This window comes from Ursus maritimus, unplaced genomic scaffold (assembly GCF_017311325.1).
Source record: "Ursus maritimus isolate PB19 unplaced genomic scaffold, ASM1731132v1 scaffold_4, whole genome shotgun sequence".
Taxonomy (NCBI): Eukaryota; Metazoa; Chordata; class Mammalia; order Carnivora; family Ursidae; genus Ursus; species Ursus maritimus.
The window spans coordinates 976,516-1,004,340 of record NW_024426552.1 but is presented as its reverse complement, the minus strand read 5'-3'; the positions used below and the strand labels follow the sequence as shown (position 1 = coordinate 1,004,340).

The following is a 27,825-nucleotide window of genomic DNA, read 5'->3' as shown; positions in this document are numbered from 1 at the left end:
CAGATGTTTACTAACCTGGAAGCTCTCTGACATCTGTCCTTTGGGTTTTGATGTAGGCTTTATTACCTAGGCACAGTTGATTAAATCATTGGCCGTTGGTGATTGAACTCAACCTCCAGGCCCTCTTTCCTCCTAGGAGATCTGGGAGTGGGATTGAAACATCCCACTCTCTAATCACATAATTGGTTCCCCTGGTGACCAGCCCTTTCCTTAGGTGATGTAGGGGTTTTTCAAAAGTCCCCTCATTAACAGAACAAAAGGTACCTTGATCCTTTCATCATTTCAGAAAATTTAGAATTTTAGGATCTTTGCACCAGGATTGCCATGAAGACCTAGGATATCTATATTGTTATAGATATATCTTTTTATAAATCACAGTATCGCAGTTGATAATGTTGAGCACTTCTTTTATGTTATTGTCCATTCGGAGGTCTTCTCTGAAGTGCCTGCTCAGGTCTCTTGCCCATTTGTGATTGTTTTTTTTTTTTAATTTATTTATAGTAGTTTTGAAATGTTGGGCTTAATTCTACCATCTTGCTGTTTGTTATCTTTTTGTCCCGCATATTCTTTGTTCTTTTATTTCCTGTTTCTTCCCTTTATTTGACTTAATCAGGTATTTTTTATTCTATTGTTTTTATCTCAGATTCTTATTTATTCATTCTAGTGTTATCTTTTTAGTAGTTACTCAGGAGATTTCAATTCCATCATGACTTGTTATAGACTACTCTGATCTGGTCATATATTTTTTCTTCTGTGTGTGTTATAGATCCAACATGGTATCATTTCTGTTTTAAGTAGTCAATATTTTAAAGTATTTGTTCATATATTTATTCTTTATGGTGTTCTTCATTCTTTCCTGTAGTTCTGTGCTTGTATTTGGGAATATTTTCTTTTAGCCCAGAGAACTTCATGAAAGTACTCCTATAGTGCAGATCTATTCACAGCAAATTCTCTTGACCTTTGTCTGAGAACACATTATTTTTGTGCCTTTATTTTTGAAAAATATCTTTGCTGGGTATAGATTGTAGGTTGATGGTTGTTGTTGTTTTGACATTCTAAATATGTCAGCATTTTCACTATGTTTTTTATGTCTTCTGGCTTTTATAGTGCTTGTTGAGAAATTAGCCTTTTGTTTTATTGTTGTTCGTATAAAAAGTAATGTGCTTTATTCTTTGCCGAATTTTAAAGATTTTCTCTTTGCGCCTGTGCATGTGCCTACATATGTGTGTATGTGCTTGGGTTTTATATTTATCCTGTTTGGGGTTCGTGGAACTTTTTGACTTGTGTAGAGTCTTTAATCAGGTTTGGAAAATTCTCAGACGTTATTCATTCAAATGCTGCTACTGCCCTGTTTTTTACCCCATCTTTCTTATTACACATTCGTGATGCTTTCTCATCCGTCCTACATATCTTTTATGCTCTGTACAGTGGTTTTCATTCTTTTTTATATTTTTTTCTGCCTGAACCTCAGTTTCAGATCCATGTTTCTGACAGTTTGAATATCTTCTTTTGGGTCTGAGTTTCCCTAATTGGGTCTTCAGTTCTTGCTGCTTTACTTTTAAGACATCAAATAAGTTCTTAATTGCAGATACTGTGTTCTTCAATTATAGAATGTCCATTTTATTTGTACTTTTCTGTAGATTCCAAGACTGTTGAAATTATCTTTTCATCCATTTGTTCACCACTTCCTGTTTTAAAACATATTAATCAGGGGCGCCTGGGTGGCGCAGCAGTTAAGCGTCTGCCTTCGGCTCAGGGCGTGATCCCGGCATTATGGGATCGAGCCCCACATCAGGCTCTTCCGCTATGAGCCTGCTTCTTCCTCTCCCACTCCCCCTGCTTGTGTTCCCTCTCTCGCTGGCTGTCTCTATCTCTGTCAAATAAATAAATAAAATCTTAAAAAAAAAATAAAACATATTAATCATTTTTTCTTACCAAGTTTACTGAAGAATGATTTACATAAAATAAACTACATCCATTTAAAGTGTGTAACTGGTGAGTTTTGACAGTTGTGGACAACAAATGTGAGACAGCATTTTCATCACCCCCAAAAGATTCCTTGTGTTCCTTTACAGTCCATGCCTTGCTCTGTGTCTAGGTCCCAGGAAAACACAGATATACTTTTTGTCATTTTAGAATGGTTTATGTTTTGCATTATGTAATCATGTACTGTGTACTCTTTTTCTCTCCGGCTTCTTTCACTCAGTGTGATAGTTTTGAGATTCATCAATGTTGTGGGTATTAGCACAGTGTTGAACAGCCATGGTAAGAGTGGACGGCCTTGCCTATATGCTAGTCTTTCTTAGGAGGAAAGTATTCCATATTTCACCTTCAAGTATGAAGCTGGCTGTTGGTTTTTTGTAAGTGCCCTTTATCAGGTTGAGAAAATTCATCTGTTCCTATCTGAGAATTCTTATCATCAGTGGTTGCTGAATTTTGTCCAGTGTTTTTTTGTGTGCATCTATTGAGATAATCATTTGGTTTTTATTCTTTATTCTGTTATGTTGGAGGAGATAATCAAGAGGACATGTCCATGTGTTGACCCTTGAACTTCACTTGGGCAATCCATCGGACGCTCCTCACTCCCTCCCCTGTCCTTGGAATGTGTGCTCTGCCTCTTTGTTCCCATTGTGGGTGCTGTTCCAAGGACATAGCCTTGTTGAGTCCATCTGGATCAAGTATATGACTGAATCCAGCTAAGGCCTCTATATACACTTTTAACTGGCGGGCGGGCGTGGAGATCTACCTGTCCTATGGCTGCCCAAGACAGGCCTCATAAGGAAGCTCCCTTGCTTCTTATACCTGCCACCTACCAATTTGGAGTGGTTGGCCTCATCCTTTGCCCCCTTCTCTTCTGGGTATCTATATACAGGGGCCAGTTTGGGAACTACGTTTATGTGGTAAATTTCATTGAATGATCTTGAATGTTAAACCAACCTTGCGTTCTTGGAATAAACCTCATTTAGTTGCGATGTTTTATCTTTTTGAAATATTTCTGGGTTTGCTTTGAGAATGTTTTAAGGATTTTAGTGTCTAGTTACACGAGGAGTATTGGTCTGTAGGTTTGTTTTCTCGTAATGTCTTCATTTGGTTTTGGTATCAAGAAAATATTATCTCATAAAGTGAGTTCAGTGCTCTGTCTTCTGTTTTCTGGAAGAGTTTGTGTAGAATCAGTATTATTTGTTTCTTGAATGTTTGGAAGAATTCACCTGTGTAGCCCTCTGAGCTTAGTGTTTTTAACTAGGAATTGACTTTATATAATAGATCTGAGCCCATGTAGGCTCTCTGTTTCTTCTTGAATGAACTTTCATCGTTGTCTTTCAAGGAATTTTACCAATCTTTCCAAGTTGAATTTGTTGGCTAAAGTTGTTTAGGATATTCTTTTATTATTCGTTTATTGTCTATAGGACCTGTAGAGATAATTCTTTCATTCTTGATATTGATGATTTATGTTCTCTTTATTTTTTTATCTTGATCATTCTAGCCATGAGTTTATTATACATTTATATATTTTGTTGATGTTTTCAAAGAACCAACTTTCAGTTTAGTTTATTTTCTCCAAGTCTGTTTTAAATTTTGTTGATTTCTACTCTTTATTATTTCTTTCCTTCAACTTACTTTGAGTTTACTTTGCTCTTTTTTTGTTTTAAGCTCCTTTGAGGTAGAATCAAAGGCCATTGTTTAGAAATCTGTAGTTTGTCCCTGAACTTGAGAGTGGCCTTCCTGGATTCTAGATTTAGATACAAGTCCCTATCTTTTCAGTCCTGAAAGTTCAACCAACTAAAGATTTTGAGCTCTGCCATAAACTGAGTGGTGTAAAATCTGGCAAGACTTGAGGGGTAGATGGACTGGGGACTGTTGAAGGCCCTTTTCCTTTCATGTGACTCTGTCCTCTAACACCTGGAAACATGGGAAGAGATGTCAGTCCATCTTGCTGCCGAGTCCCCTCACCTTTTTCACAGTCCCAGAACTCAGCAGTTGTTTGGTGGGGGGAACAAGCCTTGTCTTTTGGGACCCTTAGTTTCGAGTCTGTTGAAGCCCCCGTGACTGCAAAGAAGTTCTGCTGGTTTCCTTTCCTCCCATAGAATCCCTTAGCTTAGACCAAGCCCGATTCTTAGCCAATGTTCAGAATTAGTTGCTTATTTTTAGCTTATCTAGAAGGACTCTTCCTTGTGTAGAATTTTAATTCATATAATCTTCATTGTTCTGATGGTTTTAGAAATAATAGTTGTTGCAGTTTATCATTTAAAAAATAATCTGCTTGTTCCATTGATAGTGTTCCCCTGCTCTGACCTACAACATTCTACTTGAAGGCAGAATTCCCCTCCCCCACTTTGATAAATCAAATGCATCTATTTTAAGTGTACAGTTTAATGAATTTTGACATTTGTATACTGCAATGTAACCACCACCACAGTCAAGATATAGAACATCATCCCCAAAGGTTCATGTAATTGTGCAGTGTGTACTGGCTTCTTTTTTGTGTTTGGCTTCTTTCTTTGAACATCTCTGTTTTTGAGCTTAATCCATGTTGTGCTGGATGTGTTTTGTTCCTTTTTATTGCTAACTGGTATTCGGTTGTATGGTATATTGGTTTACTTGCCTCTTGATAGACATTTGGATTGTTTCTAGTTTTGACTATTATCAATAAAGCTGCTGTGAACACTTGTGTACATGTCTTTTGTGTGGGAATATGTTTTCATTTCTCTTTGGTAAATAGGGAGGCTAGGTAGTATGGTCAGTACTATATTAAGTGGTTTTATAAGGATCTGCCAAACTGTTTTCTAACGTTCTTGAATGATTTTTACACTCCCTCTAGGCATATATGAGAGTTCCAGTTTACTGCCATTTGTATCTACGTTGGTTATTTTCATTTTATTTTAGCCATTTTATTAGATGTATATTATATTTCATTGTGATTTTAGTTTTTATTTTCCTGAGGACTAATGATGGCAAGCCTCTTTTTCATATGCTCCTTTAGCTGGTTGTATGTCTTCTGTGATGTGTCTGTTGAAATATTTTGCTATTTTTTAAAATTGGGCTGTTGTTTCTGTATTGAGTACAAAAGTTCTTTGTATATTCTGAATACTAGTCTTTTTTTCAGACATGTATTTGAGAAATATTTTTTTTTCTATTACTTGCCTTTTCATTTTGTAACAAGTGTCTTTCAGATAGGAGAATTTTAAAGTTTTGATGGAATATAAATGACCATTTTCCTGCTTTGATTGGTATATTGCTTTTTTTTTTTAAATGTATCAAAGAAATCCTAGTCTACCCCAAGGTCAGAAAGATTTTCTCCTTTGTTTTAGTCTAGAAGTTTTATGGATTTAGCTTTTACATTTCAGTTAATTGTTGTGTATGGTGTTAAGAATCCAGATTCATTTTCTTTTTCTTCATGTGAATACCCGGTTCTTCTGAAATAGTTTGTTGGAAATTCTTTCCTTTCCCTGTTGAAATGCTTTGGCAACTTTATCAAAATCAGTTGATCATACATGCTTGGGACTATTTTTAGACCCTATTCTCTTCCATCTATAAGCCTATTCTTATGTTGATAATATCACACTGTACTGATTACTGGATATTTGAAATCAGGTATATATTTTTTTCTTTTTAAAAATTCTGATTTTATTAATTTGACGCTCTCTTTAAAGCTATGTTCATTTAGACATTTTTTGAACCTTACTTTTTTTTTTTAAATTATGTTCAGTTAGCCACTGAAACCAGGTAAATTAAGTCCTCCAACTTTGTTCTTTTTCCAAATAGTTGTGACTATCCTAGGTTTTTGCATTAAATTTTTTTTATTCTAGAATCAGGCTCTCAACTTCTAAAAATTTTGCTAGGATATTGATTGAGATTACTTCGCACCTATGTATCAATTCAAGGAGAATTGACACCTAAACAATAGTGAATGCGCCAACCAATTCAAATTATAATCTCTCCTTTTATTTGTTTTTATTTTTTTTTAAGATTTATTTATTTGAGAGAGAGAGAGAGGGAGGAGTATGGGGGAGAGGTAGAGGGAGAGAGAAACTCAAGCAGACTCTGTGCTGAGCATGGAGCTGGAGGCGGGGCTGATCTCATGACCCTGAGACCACGACCTCAGCCAAAACCAAGAGTCGGAGGCTTAACCAACTGTGCCACCCAGGTGCCCCATAATCTCTCCTTTTATTAAGTTTTTAATTTCTTTTGGCAATATCTTGAAGTTTTCTTCCAGTATACAAATCTTGCACATATTTTCTTAAATTTATCTCCTCAAATGTTTCATGGTTTTGGATGCTATTATAAATGTTAGTTTTAGGAGATTTTCATTTCTTTTTTTGTTTGTTTTAAATATTTATTTATAATTTATTGGAGAGAGAGAGAGAGAGAGAACGTTAGCAGGGGGAGGGGCAGTGGGAGAGGGAGAAAGAGAATCTCAAGCGAACTCCCTGCTGAGTGTGGAGCCAATGCAGGGCTTGATTTCATGACCCTGAGGTCATGACCTGAGGTGAAATCAAGAGCAGGTCACTTTAGCCACCTGAGACACCCTGGTGCCCCAAGAGATTTTCATTTCCAATTGTTAGCTAATGTATAGTTTTTTTGTTTTGTTTTGTTTTTGTTCTTTTTTTTTTTTTTTGCTTGTATATTGAACTTTTATCCACAATTTAGGTAAAGTCACTTATTAGTTTTAGCAATCTTTTCCCCTATGATCTTGTCATCTGCAAATAAAGATAGTTTTACTGGGGCGCCTGGGTAGCGCAGTTGTTAGGCAGCTGCCTTCGGCTCAGGGCGTGATCCTGGCGTTCCAGGATCGAGTCCCACATCGGGCTCCTCCGCTGGGAGCCTGCTTCTTCCTCTCCCACTCCCCCTGCTTGTGTTCCCTCTCTCGCTGGCTGTCTCTCTCTGTCAAAATAAATAAATAAAATCTTAAAAAAAAAATAAAGATAGTTTTACTTACTGATTTCCACTATGTATACCTTTCATGTATTTTTTCCCACCTTATTGTCTAGGACCTCCAATATAAAATTGAATAGCAGTGGTGAGAGTGGATCTTCTGGCCTTGTTCTTTAACTTAGGGGTAAAGTGTTTAGTTACTCACCATTAATTATAATGTTAACTGTAGGTTTTTCATAGATCACTTTATCAGCTTGAGGAAATGCCCTTCTCTTTCTTCTTTCCTAAATTTTTAATATTTTTATCATGAATATTTGTTGAATTTTGTCAAATGCTTTTTCTTTCTTTATTGAAATAGTCATAGGTTATTTTTCCTTTGTTCTGTTAATATTTTAAATTGCATTTGGTGACTTTTGGATATTAAAACAAATTTTCATTCCTAGGTTGAACACTACTTGGTCCTGATGGATTTTTGAAAATGTATGTATGTATGTATCCATCTGTCTTCCTGAGTTTGATTTGCTAATACTGTTAAAAGGACTTCTATATCTGTAATCAAGAAGGAAATTGTTCAGTTTTCTTTACTTGTGTTATCTTTACCTGGTTTTGTGATGGGATAAAGCTGATCTCATTAAATGTATTGGATGGTATTTTTCCTCTATTTTTTGAGAGTTTATATTGAATTATGTTATTTGTTTCTTAAATTTTTGATAGAATTTATCTAGGCTTCAAGTTTTCTTAGAAGATTTTTAATTAGTAACTAACTATAGAGTTTGAATGAAAACTTGAAACATTAAACAAAAAAGAATTTAGCTTTTTAAACCTTTTCAGATTTTTGTGTCCTGAGTCAGTTTTAGCATTTCATGTTTTGTAAGGTATTGATTTTTTTCTAAGTCATCAATTTCAGTGACAAAATTTCTTCTTATATTGCATAATTATCTTTTTCATTATCGAAAGATCTGTAATGATGTTTCCTCTTTCACTACTGAAATTTGTAATACGTGTTTTTTCTCTTTTCTTGATCAGTCTAGCTAGCAGTTAATCAGTTATATTGACTTTTTCAAATATATAGATTTTGCTTTTATTGACTTTTCTGTTTTGTCTGTTTTTCTTTTTATTGATTTTTATTCTTAACTTTATTATTTTCTTCCTTCTACTCACTTTGGATATACTTTGCTGTTATTTTTCTATCTTATTAAGGTAGAAGCTAAGATAGTTGATTTTGGATTTTTTTCTCATCTGATATTAGGATTTAGACCTATATATTTCCCTCTAAACACTGGTTTAGCTGCATCCTGCGTATTTTTTCAACTTTTATTTTGAAATAATTATAGACTCATAGGAAGTTGCAAAAATAATATAAAGAATCATGTGTATCCTTCATGCACTTTCTCCCAGTGGCAACATCATATATAACTGTAGCACAATATCAAATTCAGGGAATTGACATTGAAATATTGATATATTGACATTGATACACTGTTACTAGACCATAGGCATTATTCAACTTTCATCGTATTTTTTATAAAGATTTTATTTATTTATTTGACAGAGAGAGACAGCCAGCGAGAGAGGGAACACAAGCAGGGGGAGTGGGAGAGGAAGAAGGAGGCTCCCAGCGGAGGAGCCTGATGTGGGGCTTGATCCCAGGACCCTGGGATCATGCCCTGAGCCAAAGGCAGACGCTTAACAACTGAGCCACCCAGGAGCCCTGTCATCGTATTTTTATTTTTTGTTTTATTTATTTATTTATTTATTTTTTGTCATCGTATTTTTAAACTGCATATTTCTCTGTGTGTGTGTGTGTGTGTGTGTGTGTGTGTGTGTGTGTGTATGTGTGTGTACATTTTTATGAACTTTTATTCCTTGTATAGATTTGGGTAGTCACTACCACAGTCAAGACACAAAACTGTTTCCTCACTACAAAAACTTCCTGTACTTCCTCTTTGTATTCATGCTCATTCTCCATCCCACCCCTTGTCCCTAACCCTTGGAAACTACTAATCTGTTCTCCATCTGTATCATTTTGTTATTTTGAGAATGTTATATAAGTGGAATCACATAATATGCCTCCTTTAGGGGTTAGCCCCCTACCCCCACCCAAATATAATGATCTTGAAGTATTTTCAGATTGCTGCAGGCATCAGTCATTTATTCCCTTGTATTGCTAAGTAGTATTACATTGTATGGATGTACCAGATTTTGTTCAACCATTTACTCATTGAAGGGCATTTGGATTATTTCCAGTATTGCTATTAAGAGTAAAGCTGTTTTGAACACTCATGTACAGGTTTGTGTGTGTGTGTGTGTGTGTGTGTGTATGAACATAAAATTTCATTTTCTGGGACAAATGCCGCTGAGTACAACTTCTGAATCATGTGATGGTTGCAGGTTTAATTAGAAGTGCCAAACAGTTTTCCAGATTGGCTGTATCATTTTACATTACCACTGGAAATTTATGAGTATCCCACATTTTTACTGCCTTGTATGTTCATTTTCAGTCAGTTTAAAATATTTTCTTAAATTCCTTTTAATATCTTCTTTGTTTCCTGGGTCTTTTAGAAATGTGGACTTTTATTTACAAATATTTAGAGTTTTTCTAGATAATCCTCTTGCTGATTCCTAATTTAATTTTTTTATAGTCAAAAATATACTTTGTAGGGGCGCCTGGGTGGCTCAGTCTTTAAGTGTCTGCCTTCGGCTCAGGGCGTGATTCCAGAGTCCTGGGATCGAGCCCCACATCGGGCTCCTCTGCTGGGAGCCTGCTTCTTCCTCTCCCACTCCCCTTGCTTGTGTTCCTTCTCTCGCTGGCTGTCTCTCTCTGTCAAATAAATAGATAAAATCTTTAAAAAAAATATACTTTGTATTATTTCGAATTTTTTCTTGTTCACTTGAAGTTAGTTTGTATTCTTTAGTTATTGGCTGCAGTGTTCTAAAAGTTTTAGTTAGGACAATTGATTGGTGGTATTAAGTCTTCTATTCTCTTATTGATTTCATATCTACTTGCTTTATATAGTACAGAGAGATGTGTTGCCTTATTTCTACTTTTAATTCTGTCAATTATTGTGTGCATCCGTATGTAGGATCGGTGTGTCTTAATAGATTGACATTTTATCATTATGAGATGTCCTTCTTTCTCTCTGGTTAGTGTTTGTGTGATGGAAAAATATCTTTTTCCATTCTTTTTCTTCTGCTAGATTTATGTCTGTATCTGTTTTTTAAGATTTAAAAAATTTACTTATTTTAGAGAGAGAGAGCAGAGGGAGAGGGACAAGCAGACTCTACGCTGTGTGCAGAACCCAGTGTGGAGCTCAATCCCATAAGCCTGAGATTATGACCTGGGCCGAAATCAAAAGTTGGATGCTCAACCAACTGAGCCACCCAGGCACCCCAATTTGTGTCTTTATTTTTAAAGTGGGTTTTCTTTTTTTTCTTTTTTATTATGATATGTTAGTCACCATACAGTACATCATTAGTTTTTGATGTAGTGTTCCATGATTCATTGTTTGCATATAACACCCAGTGCTCCATGCAATACGTGCCCTCCTTAATACCATCACTGGGCTAGCCCATCCCCTCACCCCCCTCCCCTCTAAAACCCTCAGTTTGTTTCCTGGAGTCCATAGTCTCTTGTGGTTCATTTCCCCCTCTGTTTACCCCCCCTTCATTTTTCCCTTCCTTTTCCTAATGATCTCCCTGATATTCCTTATGTTCCACAAATGAGTGAAACCATATATAATTGTCTTTCTCTGCTTGACTTATTTCACTTAGCATAATCTCCTCCAGTTCCATTCATGTTGAAGCAAATGTTGGGTAATCATTCTTTCTGATGGCTGAGTAATATTTCATGGTATATATGGACCACATCTTCTTTATTCATTCATCTGTTGAAGGGCATCTCGGCTCCTTCCACGGTTTAGCTATTGTGGACAATGCTGCTATGAACATTGGGGTGCATATGGCCCTTCTTTTCACTATGTCTGTATCTTTGGGGTAAATACCCAGTAGTGCAATTGCTGGGTCATAGGGTAGCTGTATTTTTAACTTTTTGAGGAACTTCCCCACTGTTTTCCAAAGTGGCTGTACCAACTTGTATTCCCACCAACAGTGTAAGAGGGATCCCCTTTCTCCACATCCTCTCCAACATTTGTTGTTTCTTGCCTTGTTAATTTTTGCCATTCTAACTAGTATAAGGTGTTATCTCAATGTGGTTTTGGTTTGAATTTCCCTGATGGCTAATGATGTTGAACATTTTTTCATGTGTCTGTTAGCCATTCTTATGTCTTCATTGGAAAAGTGTCTGTTCATACCTTCTTTTTTTTTTTTCATATCTTCTGCCCATTTTTTTATTTGATTATTTGTTTCTTGGGTATTGAGTTTGGGTATAGATCTTGGATACCAGCCTTTTATCTGTAGTGTCATTTGTAAATATCTTCTCCCATTCTGTGGGTTGCCTCTTTGTTTTGTTGACTGTTTCCTTTGCTATGCACAGCTTTTTATCTTGATGAAGTCTCAAAAGTTCATTTTTGCTTTTGTTTCCCTTGCCTTTGGAGACGTGTCATGAAAGAAGTTGCTGTGGCCAATGTCAAAGAGGTTACAGCCTATGTTCTCCTCTATGATTTTGATGGATTCCGGTCTCACATTTAGGTCTTTCATCCATTTTGAGTTTATATGCTTTTTTTGTTTCCTTGTAGGTCTAGTAACTTTAATTGGATGGTAGACGTCATAAATATTACAGTTAGTGTCTGGATTTTGACATTTTTTACAAGAGTGTTGTACTTTGTTCTTTCAGGCAAATGGGTTACTTGTAGATTGACTTGATATTTGTTAATGTTTAATTTTAAGGTTTTTGGGTTCACTGTAGAGTATCTTTTACTCTAGGGCTAATTTAGCCCCATTATTGAGCTGCAGGCTTTCTGCAGTCTCTGTTTATTGCTGTGGTGGTTCAGCTGGGGCTCTCAACTCAGGCTGGTCAAACTATGTCTCTCGATGCTTTGTTGAGCAATGAGAATTGTTTAGCTTATAATTCTCTGGTCAGTTTTCCCTCACCTCATTGACTTTCATGTGTTGCTTTGGACTCGGCAACAGATGAAGGGGACTCCCATGCAGATTTTTGGAGCTCTTTTTATGAGAGGCTCTTCTCTTCAGAGCCTCTCTGCATATCTCCTCTTCATAATCTCCAACTGCCTCAGCCTCCCTGAGCTCTGATATCTTTCACCAACTCAGTATGCTGTGATGTTCTGCTTGGGTTCCCCACTTTGCCATGCAGTCTGGAAAGTGCTTTAACTAAGAAAGTCAAGGCAATTATAAGGCTTTTGACAGTTTTTTGCAGACTGTTGTCTGAAATTAGTTGTTTCATATGTATTTTTTTTCCAGTTTTCTGATTGTTCACAGACAGAGGGTAAGTCTTACCCGGTTAATTCATTATGGGGAGAAGCAAAGTTCTCTTTCCTTTAAAAAAAAAAATTAAAAAAAATTTTTAAAATCATAAAATACACATAACAAAATTTACTATCTTAATTATTTTTAAGTGTACAGTTCAGTGATATTAAGTGTATTCACAGAGCTGTGCAACTATGACCACCATCCATCTCTAGAATTCTTTTTATCTTGCAAAACAGAAACTCTATACGCATTAAATAATAGCTGCCCATTTTCCCCTCACTCCCAACACATGGGAATGACCATCCTACTTTCTGTCCCTATAAATGTGGCTACTCTAGGTACTTCATATAAATGGAATCATACAGAATTTTTCTTTTGTGACTGGCTTATGTCACTTCCTTTTATTTTTAAGGAAGGTATATCGTTTGGTCTTTGTAATGTTAAGATGATGGTTTGCAATACTCAGAATGTTTAAGCCAACAGCTGATAATGGTAGAGTGGGAGGAAGATATGTTGGTGTGGTTTTTTAAATTTGTTTATTTTTTTTGGTTGGGAATAGAATTTTGTTTTTATTTCATAGCTTGACATGTACTTAACCTCATGTAAGATTCTTTAAAAATATTAAGGATGAAGAATTAAACTATAGTACTGCCCACTCATATTCTTTTGGCGTAAAGGACATTGTATGTTCACTGAATTCAGTGATTCTCTGTTTCTCTTATAAGTTAAACTTACATTTTTCCCTGCAGGTGACACCATCAGGACTGCCTAAGTTTCATTAATTCTTATCTCTTAGTTACATATACTTCTGCAGGACCTTATTTTAAAAAAACTTTAATGTAAAGAGCTTTATTGATTCTCCTGATTGTCCTCTTTAAGACTTAATATCACCTCCCCGAGAATTATGTCCTGATATCCCATCCAGTATAGAATTTGCCATTCCACTGTGGTATTCTATATATTTGTCTATGATCTCCTCTTAAAATCCAATGTACTTATTATGTTTATGTCTCTCCCTACAAGTCCTATTCTCTAGATCTCCTTATTTTGCTATATCTAATCCAAAGTAGAGATTAATTTAGGGAAGAAAAGGCATCATTATCCTCAATTATAGTTGAAGTGAGTGACTCACCTAAGTCTCAGGTCTACATTTATTGTCTCTAATGCCTTCCTGTTCTTTCTTGAACCTACCGCATCTGGATTTTTCCCTATTATTTCACAAAAACAGCTTTGTCAGAATCACCAAAGACTTCTTTGACTTTGCCAAATCCAGTGGTCAAGTTGCAGTCTTCATCTTACCTGGCTTGTCAGCAGCATTTGAATCCAGGTTTTTGCTCTTTCCTCCTTCCTCCTAAAAACACTTTTCTTTATTTGGCTTCTAGGACACACTTCTGTCCTAACTTCTCTTAGCTCTCAGACTGCTTCTTCTCAATATGTTTTTGCTGGCTCCTTCCCATATCCCAGTCCTCATTGGAGAGCCCAGAGCTTACTCGTCTCTTTCTACCTCATTCCCTTAGTGATCCCACCTGGTTTCATGGCTTTAAATACCACCTCTAGATTTTAAGTATATCTTTCCAGCCTGAACCCCAGCCCCGAAACTCCAGGCTCATATTCATCTGCCTACCTAACACTGACATTTGGCTCTATCATGGGCATTTCTTTTTTTTTTCTTTTTTTTTAATGATTTTTTTATTATGTTATGTTAGTCACCATACAGTACATCCCCGGTTTCCGATGTAAGGCTCGATGATTCATTAGTTGTGTATAACACCCAGTGCACCATGCAATACGTGCCCTCCTTACTGCCCATCACCAGCCTATCCCATTCCCCCAACCCCCTCCCCTCTGAGGCCCTCAGTTTGTTTCTCATAGTCCATAGTCTCTCATGTTTCATTCCCCCTTCTGATTACCCCCCTTTCTTTATCCCTTTCTTCCCCTACCGATTATCCTAGTTCTTATGTTCCATAGATGAGAGAAATCATATGATAGTTGTCTTTCTCTGCTTGACTTATTTCACTTAGCATTATCTCCTCCAGTGCCGTCCATGTTGCAGCAAATGTTGAGAACTCGTTCTTTCTGATAGCTGAGTAATATTCCATTGTATATATGGACCACAACTTCTTAATCCAGTCATCTATTGAAGGGCATCTCGGCTCCTTCCACGATTTAGCTATTGTGGACATTGCTGCTATGAACATTGGGGTGCATATGGCCCTTCTCTTCACTACGTCTGTATCTTTGGGGTAAACACCCAGCAGTGCAATGGCTGGATCATAGGGTAGCTCAATTTTTAACTTTTTAAGGGACCTCCACACTGTTTTCCAGAGTGGCTGTACCAACTTGCATTCCCACCAACAATGTAGGAGGGATCCCCTTTCTCCACATCCTCTCCAACAATTGCTGTTTCTTGCCTTGTCTATTTTTGCCATTCTAACTGGCGTAAGGTGGTATCTCAGTGTGGTTTTGATTTGAATTTCCTTGATGGCTAATGATTTTGAACATTATTTCATGTGTCTGTTAGCCATTTGTATGTCTTCGTTGGAAAAGTGTCTGTTCATATCTTCTGCCCATTTTTTGATTTGTTTATTTGTTTCTCGTGTATTGAGTTTGAGAAGTTCTTTGTAGATCTTGGATACCAGTCCTTTATTTGTAGTGTCATTTGCAAATATATTCTCCCATTCCGTGGGCTGCCTCTTAGTTTTTCTGACTGTTTCCTTGGCTGTGCAGAAACTTTTAATCTTGATGAAGTCCCGTAAATTCATTTTATCTTTTGTTTCTCTTGCCTTTGGGGATGTGTCATGAAAAAGATTGCTTTGGCCGATGTCGTAGAGGTTGTTGCCTATGTTCTCCTCTAGAATTTTGATGGATTCCTGTCTCACATCGAGGTCTTTCATCCATTTGGAGTTTATTTTTGTGTATGGTGTGAGAGAGTGGTCAAGTTTCATTCTTTTGCATGTAGCTGTCCAATTTTCCCAGCACCATTTATTGAAGAGACTGTCTTTTTCCCACCGGATGTTTTTTCCTGCTTTATCAAATATTAGTTGCCCAAAGAGCCGAGGGTCCATTTCTGGGCTCTCTATTCTGTTCCATTGGTCTATGTGTCTGTTTTTGTGCCAGTACCATGCTGTCTTTGTGATCACAGCTTTGTAGTACAGCTCGAAATCCAGCATTGTGATGCCCCCAGCTTTGTTTTTCCTTTTCAACAGTTCCTTGGAGATTCGGGGCCTTTTCTGTTTCCATACAAATTTAAGGACTATTTGTTCCAGTTCTTTGAAAAATGTCCTCGGTATTTTGATCGGGATAGCATTGAAAGTGTAGATTGCTCTGGGTAGCATGGACATTTTAACTATGTTAATTCTTCCAATCCATGAGCATGGAATATCTTTCCATCTTTTTATGTCTTCCTCAATGTCTTTCAAGAGTGATTTATAGTTTCTAGAATATAGGTCCTTTACGTCTCTGGTTAAGTTAATTCCAAGGTAACGTATGGTTTTTGGTGCTATTGTAAATGGGATGGATTCCCTAATTTCTCTTTCTTCGGTCTCGTTATTCGTGTATAGAAATGCAACTGATTTCTGAGCATTGATTTTGTATCCCGCCACGTTACTGAATTGCTCTATAACTTCTAATAGTTTGGGAGTGGCTTCTTTTGGGTTTTCCATGTAGAGTATCATGTCATCTGCAAAGAGAGACATTTTGACTTCTTCTTTGCCAATTTGAATACCTTTGATCCCTTTTTGTCGTCTGATTGCTGTTGCAAGGACTTCTAGTACTATGTTGAATAATAGTGGCGAGAGTGGGCATCCTTGTCGAGTTCCTGATCTTAAGGGAAAGGCTTCCAGCTTTTCCCCATTGAGAATAATATTTGCAGTAGGCTTTTCATAGATGGCTTTTATGAGATTGAGAAATGTACCTTCTATTCCTACACTCTGAAGGGTTTTAATCAGGAAAGGATGCTGTATTTTGTCAAATGCTTTTTCGGCATCGATTGAGAGGATCATATGGTTCCTGAGTCTTTTCTTGTTGATATGATGTATCACGCTGATTGATTTGCGAATATTGAACCACGCTTGCATCCCAGGTATGAATCCCACTTGATCGTGATGGATAATCCTTTTAATGTACTGTTGGATTCTATTAGCAAGTATCTTGTTGAGGATTTTGGCGTCCATATTCATTAGGGAAATCGGTCTGTAATTCTCCTTTTTGAGGGGGTCTTTGCCTGGTTTGGGGATCAAGGTAATATTGGCCTCATAGAATGAGTTTGGTAGCTTTCCTTCTGTTTCTATTTTTTGAAATAGCTTTAGGAGAATAGGTATTATTTCTTCTTTGAATGTTTGGTAGAATTCCCCAGGAAAACCGTCCGGGCCTGGAGTTTTGTTATTTGGAAGGTTGTTTATCACTGACTCAATTTCTTCATAATTAATTGGCCTGTTTAAGGAATCAATTTCTTCCGGTTTCAATCTTGGTAGTTTATAGGTTTCCAGGAAGGATTCCATCTCTTCCAGATTGCTTAGTTTATTGGCATATAGCTGTTGATAAAAATTTCTAATAATCCTTCCAATTTCAATGGTGTTCGTCGTGACCTCTCCTTTTTCATTCATAATTTTAATAATCTGGGTCCTTTCTCTTTTCTTTTGGATAAGTCTTGCCAGTGGTCTGTCAATTTTATTGATTCTCTCAAAGAACCAGCTTCTAGTCCTGTTGATCTGCTCTACTGTACTTCTGGTTTCTGCTTGATTGATTTCAGCTCTAATTTTGGTCAACTGCTTCCTCGTGCGTGGATTAGGCCTGTCCCTCTGTTGCTGTTCCAGCTTCTTGAGGTGAGAATATAAAAACTGCATTTTAGATTTTTCTATTCTTTTGAGTGAGGCTTGGATGGCTATGTATTTCCCCCTTAGGACTGCCTTTGCAGTATCCCATAGGTTTTGGACTGTTGTATTTTCATTCTCATTGGTCTCCATAAATTGTTTAATTTGATTTTTGATTTCCTGGTTTATCGAGTCATTCCTGAGCAGGATGGTTCTTAGTCTCCAAGTGTTTGAGTTTCTTCCAAATTTTTCCTTGTGGTTGAGTTCCAATTTCAGAGCGTTGTGGTCTGAGAATATGCAGGGGATAATTTCAATCTTTTGGTATCGGTTGAGACCTGTTTTGTGTCCCAGAACATGGTCTATTCTTGAGAATGTTCCATGGGCATTAGAATAGAATGAGTATTCTTTGGTTCTGGGGTGTAGTGTTCTATATATATCTATGAGGTCCAACTCGTCGAGTATGGCATTCAAAGCCTTTGATTCTTTGCTTAGTTTTTGCCAGGGTGTTCTGTCTATTTCTGAGAGTGGAGTGTTGAGGTCCCCTACTATTAATGTATTTTTATTTATATGTCTCTTTATTCTGGTTAAGAGTTGGCTTGTGTATCTTGCTGCTCCCCTGTTGGGGGCATATATATTTATAATTGTCATATCCACTTGTTGAATACTTCCCTTAAGAATAATATAGTGCCCTTCTGCATCTCTAACTATAGTCTGTAGTTTAAAATCCAATTTATCTGATATGAGAATTGCTACCCCAGCTTTCTTTTGAGGTCCATTTGCGTGAAAGATGGTACTCCATCCCCTTACTCTCAGTCTGAATGCATCTTTGGGTTCGAAATGAGTCTCTTGTAGACAGCAAATGGATGGGTCATTTCTTTTTATCCAATCTGCAACCCTGTGGCGTTTTATGGGATGGTTCAAACCATTTACATTAAGACTGATTACTGAGAGATATGATTTTAATGTTGCCATGTTGCCAGTAAAGTCTTTGTTTGTATTGGCTGTGACTTTCTGTTCTGTATCACTCTTGGGGCCTTTTTACTTTTATAGAACCCCCCGTAATATCTCCTGTAGGGCTGGTTTCGTGGTTACAAAATTGGTTAGTGACTGGCGATTCTGAAATGTCTTTATTTCTCCATCAATTCTGAATGACAGCCTTGCTGGATAAAGGATCCTTGGCTGCATGTTTTTCTCTGAAAGAGCTTTAAATATGCTCCCCCAACCCTTTCTCTCATTCCAGGTCTGTGTAGACAGGTCTGACGTAATTCTGATGCTTTTGCCTTGGTACGTGAGAAATTTCTTTGCCCTGGCCGCTTTCAATACTGTATCCTTGCATCTAATATTTGCGAATTGCACTATGACGTGACGTGGCGTAGGTTTGTCGTGGTTGAGCTTGGGAGGGGTCCTCTCTGCCTCTTGGACACGAATGTTTGTTTCCCTTGCTAGATTAGGGAAGTTTTCAGCTACAATTTGTTCAAATATCTCTTCTAGACCTCTGTTTTTCTCCACCCCCTCGGGGATGCCGATGATTCTAACATTGGATCGTTTCATTGAGTCAGTAATCTCCCGTAACCTACATTCGTGGGCGTGGATTTTTTTAAGACCATCTTCTATTTTCATTTTTTCCTCTATTAACCCATCCTCCAATTCACTAACCCGTTCCTCTGCTTCTGCGACCCTGGCCGTCAGAGCCTCTAGTTTTGCCTGCATTTGGCTCATAGAATTTTTAATTTCTGTCAGATTCGCTCTCATTTCTGTCCTTAGGGATTCTATATTCTCAGTAACCTTTTCGTTAATAGTTTTTTCAATTCTACTCATCATTTTGACCATCCTTACTCTGAATTCCATTTCTGATACTTTGATTACATCCATATCCATTATTTCTGTGGCAGAGGCCACAGACTCACTGTCTTTTCTTTGCTAGGGGGGGGCTTCTCCTTCTTGTCATTCTGATGAGGAGAGGTTGCGGGGTTGTCCAGAGCCCAAATTATTGACTGGGTCCCAGGCCGTGCCCCTTGTTTTATAGGGATCTTAGGGATGTGGGCTTCTTCTTTAAAGATTTTATTTATTTATTTATGTGGCAGCCAACCAGCGAGAGAGGGAACAGAAGCAGGGGAGTGGGAGAGGAAGAAGCAGGCTCCCAGTGGAGGAGCCCGATGAGGGACTCCTTTCTGGAACGCCGGGATCACGCCCTAAGCCGAAGACAGGCACTCAATGACTGCGCCACCCAGGCGCCCGGGTTGTGGGCTTCTTGATTTTTCAGCCTGCCTTCTGGGGGAGGGGCCTGCTGCACCGATACTCAGGCAACCCTGTTTGGGTAGAGTCTCCGTGTCCCCTGCGAGGGGGGATGGGGATGGGCACTCTCTGAGCCGTATTTCCAGGCTTTTGTTCTCTGGCGGCTTTCCCTGGTGGTTTGCTGTGCCTCTTCTGAGAGTCAGAGCAGCAGCGGCTGAATTTCAGCCTCTGTCACAGAACAGAGGGATTGCGGCCCGTTCTCCACTGATGTTCTGGCCACTTTAACTCTGTTACTGTTGGTGCTGCTCAACCCTGCAGCGTCCCGGGATGTGCACCCCACACCCGGCGTCCCAGCCCTCACTTCCAGGGCCGCCGCGTCTCTGTCCTTTGTGTTTCTAATGCCGCCAGCCGCCAGCCGCCCCGCGCGTGCTCCGGAAGCTCCCGGTCTCAGTCTGGATCCAGTGAGTGCACCGGGATTCCGGTGTTCCACGAGATGCCTGGTGGCGCGCGCACCCGGCTCACGGTGTCAGTCTGCTGTTTTGCTGGTGTCGTCCGCGAGCCCCGCCCGCTCTCCCGTGCAAGTGGTGCTTGCTTCCCGGCGCCCGAACGCGGCGGCTTCCTCCCCCTTCCGTTTATCTTCCGATATCTGTGCACGGTTTCATGGCTCCCCGCTTCGCACCTCAATACTCAGCGCTGGAGATGTTCATTTGTAGAGATCCAGATGCATCTTCCTGCGTCTCAGGCTGGTTCCGTGGTTGTTTAGGCTGGTCTGGTACCTATCCAGCTCGACTCGGGGGACCGGCTGAAAAAGGTGTCTCCTACTCCTCCGCCATCTTAACTCCGATGCCTGTCACGGGCATTTCTTACTTCATATTTGAAAAACAATTCAATCATCATTCTTTCCCCCTACCTTACTCTTTTCTCAGCTTTTTCTTTATCTGTTGGTGGCAACTCTGTTCTTCCACTTGTTAGGCTAAACCTCTGGGAATCATCTTTGATTCCTTGCTTTCTCTCATGCCCCCTGTCTAATATATCTGCAAATTTAGCCTGGCCTTTCTTCACAATATATCCAGGATTTAACTACTTCTTACCACCTCTCCTGCTGTCAGCCTGGGCCCAAGCTACCTTTATCTTTCACCTGGGTAATTTCATTAGCCTTTTAACAGGTCTCCTTCTGCTTTGGTTTTTGCCTAGTTACAGGTGATTATCCCCACAGTGGCCAGAATGCTCTTTCTAGAAATGTAGATTAACTTCCCTTTCTGGGAAGATGGAGTTGATTTGCTTTTCCCCATTCTCCCACTAAGTAAAACTAAAGACCTTGGACATTATATATAAAACAAATGCAGACTCTGATGATGAGAAGACAGACTAGCTAGGGGGCTCAGAACATAAGGAATGACATGATAGTGAATTCTCTGAGTGTTCTTGTCTTAAATATCTTAGCCTCGAATTTGAGAAGATGGTAACAAATACCAATGGGTGCAGAAAACAAAAACAAAAACAAAAAATGCAACAGAAGTGTGCTTCCTTAGCCAAAGGACCAGGAAAGAGACAACCTAGCAAAACAGAAAACTTTTAGACAATTACTGCTCTACTCCAATTCTTTCCTCTTCTTCTGGGACTCTGATGACATGATTATTGTATTTTTCACAAGATAGAAGAGAATACTTACCAATTCATCTTATAAAGTTATTATTGCCTGGATATTAAAACCAGAAAAAAAGACATTAAAAAGCAGACCAACATCCTTTATGGATATAGATGCAAAAATCCATAGCAAAATATTAGCAAACAGAATTCAGCAATATATATGAAGAATTGTATAATTTCAGGGATGCAAGTCTGCCTCAATATTTGAAAGTCAGTGTAACATACCATATTAACAGGCTAAAGAAGAAAAAGTAAATGATCATATCACTCAATTTAATGAAACATTTGACAAAATCCAACATCATATAAAGACTGTCAGAGAACCAGGAATAGAAAAGTTACTCAACTTGATAAACAGCATCTGCAAAATCCTACAGCTAACATCATACTTAAAATGAAAGACTGAATGATCTCTGCCTAAGAACACTAACAGGACAAGGATACTTGTTCTTATTCCACATGGTGCTGGGAGTTCTAGACTATGCAGTAAGACAAGACAAAAAATAAAAAGCTTACAGATCATAAAGAATGAAATAAAATTGTCCATGTCTGCAGATGGCATGATTATGTAGAAAATCCCAAGGAATTTACAAAACAAAAACAAACTAGAATTAATAAGTGAGTTTAGCAGTGTTGCATAATATAAGATAAACACACAAAAATCAGCTTTATTTTTGCGTGTTATTATAAATGAACATGTGGACACCAAAATTATAGTTCCTGAAAAATGAACACATAGGTGTAAATCTAACAAACATTTATAGAACTTTTATACTGTAAGTTACAAAACCCTGATGAAAAAAGAAAAGTAGATCTATCTAAATAAATGGAGAGACATACCATGTTCATGGATTGGAAAATTCAACATAGTAAACATGACAATTATCCCCAAATTGTTATACAGGTTTAATGTAAGTTCTATTATAATCACACAGCAAAATTTTTTTATAGAGATACACAAGCTGATTATAAAATACATATGGAAAATAAAGGAACTAGAATAGCTAAAACAAATTTGAAAAGAAAGAATGAAGGGGAGGGGTCAGTCTGCCTAATTTCCAGATTTTATAGCCACCATAACCAAAACTATGTGATTGACAGAAAGATAGACACTGAGATCACTAGAACAGTGCAGGGAACCTAGTGTAGAAAGTAGTATAGAGAATCACACCAATATGTCCAAATGATTTTTGAGAGATTATCTTCTCAAGTGATTTTGAGAATTAAAAAAACGATTCAAAGGAGAAAGGATAGCCTTTCCAACAAATAGTGCCGGAGCAATCAAACATCCACAAGCAAAAAATGAATGTATATAAATGACCTCATAGCTTATATAAAAATTAACTTAAAATGTATCACAACCTCAAATATAAAAATATAAGACTTAGAAAAAAATAGAACAAATGTTTTCATTTTAGAGCAAAGGTTGAGCAAAGAGTACTTAGATTTGGCACCAAACATCATCTTTAAGAGAAGAAGTAATAAACTGGATTTCATGAAAATTAAAAACTTTTTCTCTGCAATAGAAAAAGGAGGATGAAAAGACAAGCTACAGACTGGGAGAAATACTTGCCAATCACATATCTGAGAAAAGACTGTTAATGGAATATATAAAGAATTATCAAAACTCAATAGTAAAAAAACAAACAATTCAACTAGAAATTGCACAGAAGACATGAAGACGAAATTTCACCGAAGAGGAGATTTAGACGGCAGATAAGCACATGAAAAGATACTCAATATCATGAGCCATTCAAGAAGTACAAATTAAAACCACAATGAGATATTATGACACACACATCAGAGTGGCTATGATAAAACAGATAGTGATAATAGGAAATCATGGTGAGGACATGGAGGAACTGGATCTCACACATGGTTGGTGGGGATGTAAAATGGTACAGGCACTCTGGGAGACAGTTTGGCAGTTTCTTATAAAATTAAACTTGTAACTACCACACAATCCAGCAATAAAAGCTCCTGGGCATTTATCCCAGAGAAATGAAAACTATGTTCACACAAAAGCTATTCACAAATGTTCACAGTAGGTTTATTTGAAATAGCCAAAATCTGGAAGCAACCCATATGTTCTTCAGTGGGTGAACAGTTAAACAAACTGTGGCACATCCATTCCATGAAATGCTCCTTAGCAATAAAAAGGACTGAACTGCATACATGGGACAACCTGGATGAATCTTCAGATAATTAGGGTGACTGAAAAAAGCCAATCCCAAAAGGTTGCATACTATGTGATTCCATTTATATAATATTCTTGAAATAAGAAAATTATAGAAATGGAGGGCAGATTAGTGGTTGCCAGGGCTTCAGCAAGAGGTGGGGGTGGGAGGTTGTGGCTGTAAATAAGAAATATGAGGAATCCTTGTGGGGATGGAAGTGTTCTACATCTTGACTGAATCAATGTCAAAATCTTGGTTGTGATTTTGTTCTATAATTTTGTAAGATGTCACCACTGGGGGATCTGGGGTAAGGGTACATGGGTTACCTCTGTATTATTTCTGCAACTACATGTGAATCTACAGCTATCTCAAAGTCAAAAGTTTAATTAAAAAGTATAGGTTAGATCATTCCTCTGTCCAAAACTCTCCAGAGTCTTCCCTGTGCCCCTCATAGTATAAGGCAAAGTGGTACCAAGCTTCACATGACCTGGTCTCTGCAGGCTCTAGGGCTTACTTCCTGCCACTTGCCCCAGCTGACTTTGTTTAACCACATCTGCATCCTTGCTGTTCCTCACACACCAAATGTATAGTCAAAACTGAAACTCATTTTACTCCCCCTTGTACTTTGGTTTCCAGGAAACTTACATTTTGAGACAAACAATTTTTAAATTCAAATTTATGGAGTACCTTTCAAGTGCCAGACCCTATTCTAGGTACTTGGGCACTGTCAGTGAACAGATCAGATAGAAACCCCGGCTCCTAAGAGCCTTACATCCTGTCAGAGGGAGACAGACACAATGTTCAGGGGCTGTAATAAAGGAGCATGTTGTGATAGGGGATAGAGCGGTTTAGGAGAGATTAGGAGTGTTGGCCATGGGGGGGCAGGGCTGCCCTTGTTCAGCCGGGGACATCTGAGGACAGATTTGGGGCAGGCAAGGGAGTTATATGAGTGGATATCTGGGGAAAAATGCCCAAGAGGCAGGGACATAGTTGCAGATGCCAGGGACAGCAGGAGAGTGTGTGTGGTGGAGCAGAGTGGAGGGTGAGGAAATGGTGGCTGACAGCTGAGGGCAGTGGGGGCAGGGAGGGTGAGCAGATCTTGATGGGCCTTGGAGGCCAGTGGGAGAATTTGGCTTCTCTGTGGGAAATAGGGAACTATTTTAGGGTTTTGGGCAGAATGGTGACATGAATGGATTTAGGTTCTAATGGGATGACTCTGCTGCTCTTTCAGGGCGCAAGGGCAGAAGAAGGAGCCCATTAGGAGGTCACCCCATTGACCCAGGAAAGGGCGATGGTGGTATGCACCAGAGTGGTGGGCTGTGAAGTGGTCGGATGCTGGATATGGTTGATGGTAGAGCTCACAGGGCTTGCTTACAAATATAGATGTGTGACATGAGAAGGATACCTGGAAAGGTGGCATTTGGTGGTCAGGGATGGAGAAACCGTCAGGGACCTCAGGTTGGGAAGGGTAGGAGGCTGGAGGTTCCTGTTTGGACATGTCATATTGGAGGTAGGAACAGGCCATTTCATGTGGGTTGGGGTTTGGAACTGCATTTAGGTGGGTGGATGCGGTTACCAAAGGGGACACAGAAGGACAAGGACCTGGGACTAAGGCTGGGCCATCTGGTGTCAAGAAGTCAAGGAGAAGACCCCCTTCCTTCAGAGTAACTGAGAAGAGCAGCTTGTCAGGTGGCAGAGAACCAAAGGAGCCCTGGGCAGATAGGGTGACACATGTCAGATGTGGGGAACACTTGAGAGGACACTGGCGGCAGGACTGGGGCAACATGGAATGGCTGGTGGCTGGGAGAAGGGCAGGCAAAGCCTGTCCGGAGCAAGTGGAGACAGTGAGGATGGCGGTCATGTTTTCCCGCAGAGAGAATCGGGGCACGTGGTGGTGGTCGGTGTGAGCTAGCTCGCGTTCACTGTGGTCGGCCAGCTTGCTCCCAGCTGGCTGCTGCACGGGCCTGCCTGTCCCCGTCAGCCCACACTTCCTGCGATATAGGCGCCCAGAGCGGTTCCCAGGGAGCGTGGTCTGCAGCCGAGGCCGTCATCAGATATGGGAAGAAGGTAGACGTGGAGACATAAAACACTGTCTGAATGAAGGGCAATCGTATTTGAAGTAATTTGAAGATTGACAGGAAATTCATAAAGGGGATATGGAGTTCCATTTACAACAGCGGGAGATTGCCTTGTCCATAGCTTCCTGACCTCTGGAAGAACAGAAGTTGCTGCTGGCAGAGTTCCAAAACATGAAAATGTAAAATGGAATTGAATAATCTCTCCTAAATCAATTTTGTGAGCCAAATGACCTACAGAGGGATGTGATACAGTGCAGGTAGACGATGCAGCGCTCCATCTGCTGAATACATTATGACAATTGATTGTGGAGATAACCAGATACCGCTTGCCTTCGGTTCCTGGGAGTCTGGTAACGCCCTCTCCTCAGCCTCCACAGAAGCGTCCTGGGGAAGTGTGCCTCTTTCTGGCTTTGGTGAGCTGACTGCATAGTCCGTCAGCAGGGCCACCTGGGGCGGGTGTGGAGGGTGCTCTGGCCCAGCGGCAAGGCCTCTGCCTGCACTTGTCATTAACACTGGTTGTTGCTGTCTGTGAGACACGGTTCTAGACTTTGCTTCCTGCTGCCCTTTCCGTGATCAGCCAGGTGCCGTGGTTAACCATGGGGACGAGCAGGGATGCTGCTGTTAGCACTTGGTTCGAGGAGTGTCTTCGACTGGAGGCTCAGCCGGGCAAGGGCTGTGGGTATCGTGGTGCTTCCGTGTAGTGGCACAGTTAGACCAGACACAGTGGGAGTCAGACTGCAGGCATGGTGGGTGAGGGACCAGCCAGGGCCATAGCAGGCAGGGCCCCTCAGCCAAGGACGCTTGTGGTGCCCATCCTGAGCTCACTCAGCTGGACGGTCCCCCTGTGCACATGGAGAAAAGATTTCTTAGTGCTCCTGAGGGAGCTTGGCAGTTAGTGGCTGTGTTTTTTATTAGATTCTCAGGATGACTGAGCACATGCTTCCACCTGGTTTCATGCTTTCAAGGCATTTCAGAGCTTTCTGGGCTGTGTGGTTGGCAGAGAAGGTGCCTGCCAGTGTGGGCTTGTGCTGGGGACACCTGGGCACCTGTGGTTGCCACAAACCAGGAGTCTGGAAGTGTTTTCTGTAAAGATCCCATATAAGAAATATTGTTGGTATGTGGGCTACATGTGGTCTTTGGTATGTTCTTTTTCTCCCTCCTTCAACCTTTTTTTTTTTTTTTTAAAGATTTGTTTATTTATTTAACAGAGAGAGAGACAGCCAGCGAGAGAGGGAACACAAGCAGGGGGAGTGGGAGAGGAAGAAGCAGGCTCATAGCGGAGGAGCCTGATGTGGGGCTCGATCCCACAACGCCCGGATCACGCCCTGAGCCGAAGGCAGACGCTTAACCGCTGTGCCACCCAGGCGCCCCTCCCTCCTTCAACCTTTTAAAATCATGGAAACCATTCTTACCTCGTAGGCGGTACAGAAGCAGGAGGCAGGCTGTAGTTTATTGACCCCTGCATAAGCCAAGCAGGCAGAGATAAAATGTCGACTTGGCCTTAGCTCCACTAATTTGGTTCACTTAGGAGTGGGAGAGGCACAGAGAATGTTCTGGTGTTGGGACCGACTATTGCTTTTGTCTGTGTGCATGTTGTCTACCTGCCTTAAAGACTTCCACCATTCCGGATGCCCGCTCTCCAAACAATCGCTTGCGCCATCTTGTTAGCAGCATTCTGTTTTAGAAAATCCACCTCATTACTGCAAAATAGTTGTAATGAATTTCAGCAGATCCTTTCTCCTGGAACAGTGCTTCTCCGCCCTGACTGCACATGAGAGTCACCTGGGGGCCTTTTGCAGCGCTGCAGTGCAGTCAGGCCTTGTCACATCTAGGAGATGCTTCGTCCCTTCTGTTGTGTGCTGCCTAGGTGCCCGATGGGGCAGATTTCATAGTAGCCAGAGTCTAATACTCCGGTGTGTGAGAAGAGCTCAGTGTGGGCTTTTTCCTTCTCTCCCGAATCCCCTCACCCTTCTACCCAGTTCCCCCTTTGTTCCCCCAGCCCCCTGCCACATGCAGTAAATGCTCTAGAATGAGGAAGTTTTGGCTTAATTAGCAAGTGCTGGTTCAGTTAGCACAAACCCCAAATGGCATGGGCTGGCCTTTTAGCTGCTTAGACGAAGTTGTAGCCCAGAGGAGAGAGGCAGGGCTAGTTACCCTGAACATGGGGGTGAGCTTACCAGCTTTTGGAAGATGTGAGAAAACACCACTGAATTCCTCTTCTCTTTCTTCTTCAATTTGATACTGTTCTAGTTCCCAGTGGGACTTACAACTAGGAATTGGATGTTTGTTTATAAACACACACACACACACTATTTATCTCTGCAAGCTTTGATCCAACAGAGGAGAAAGTGCTTAGGGGAAGGTTGGTAAAAAGATGACAGAAAAGCTCATGGTTATGAGACTTGTTAGCACACTTACTTTTTTTCTTTTTTTTACGACTTTTATTTCTAGGCCCCTGAAGCCTGTCTCTGTTACTCTTCCTGCTGACTGAATGTGCATACGTGTTATTAATAGCAGGAGTGGGAAAGAAAGCGTGCTCTCTGCTCTGAAATATTCCCTCCTAGAAACCTTGAAATTGATATACTTTTTCATCTCTAGGGATCTAAGCCAGTGTTT

General features: G+C 39.8%; 1 protein-coding gene across 12 annotated transcripts in view; it reads left to right on the top strand.

Annotated features, from left to right (window-relative positions):
• PCBP3 (poly(rC) binding protein 3) overlaps positions 1–27,825 on the top strand; it is a 273,540-nt gene that overhangs the window by 34,001 nt on the left and 211,714 nt on the right. The window contains exon 2 of one of the 12 annotated variants that reach the window (XM_040621782.1): positions 7,317–7,353. The exons of the other annotated variants lie outside the window; for them this stretch is intronic. The gene's annotated coding sequence lies outside the window, so the exon portion shown is untranslated. The remainder of the gene's footprint in view (positions 1–7,316; positions 7,354–27,825) is intronic. 12 annotated transcript variants of the gene reach the window in all.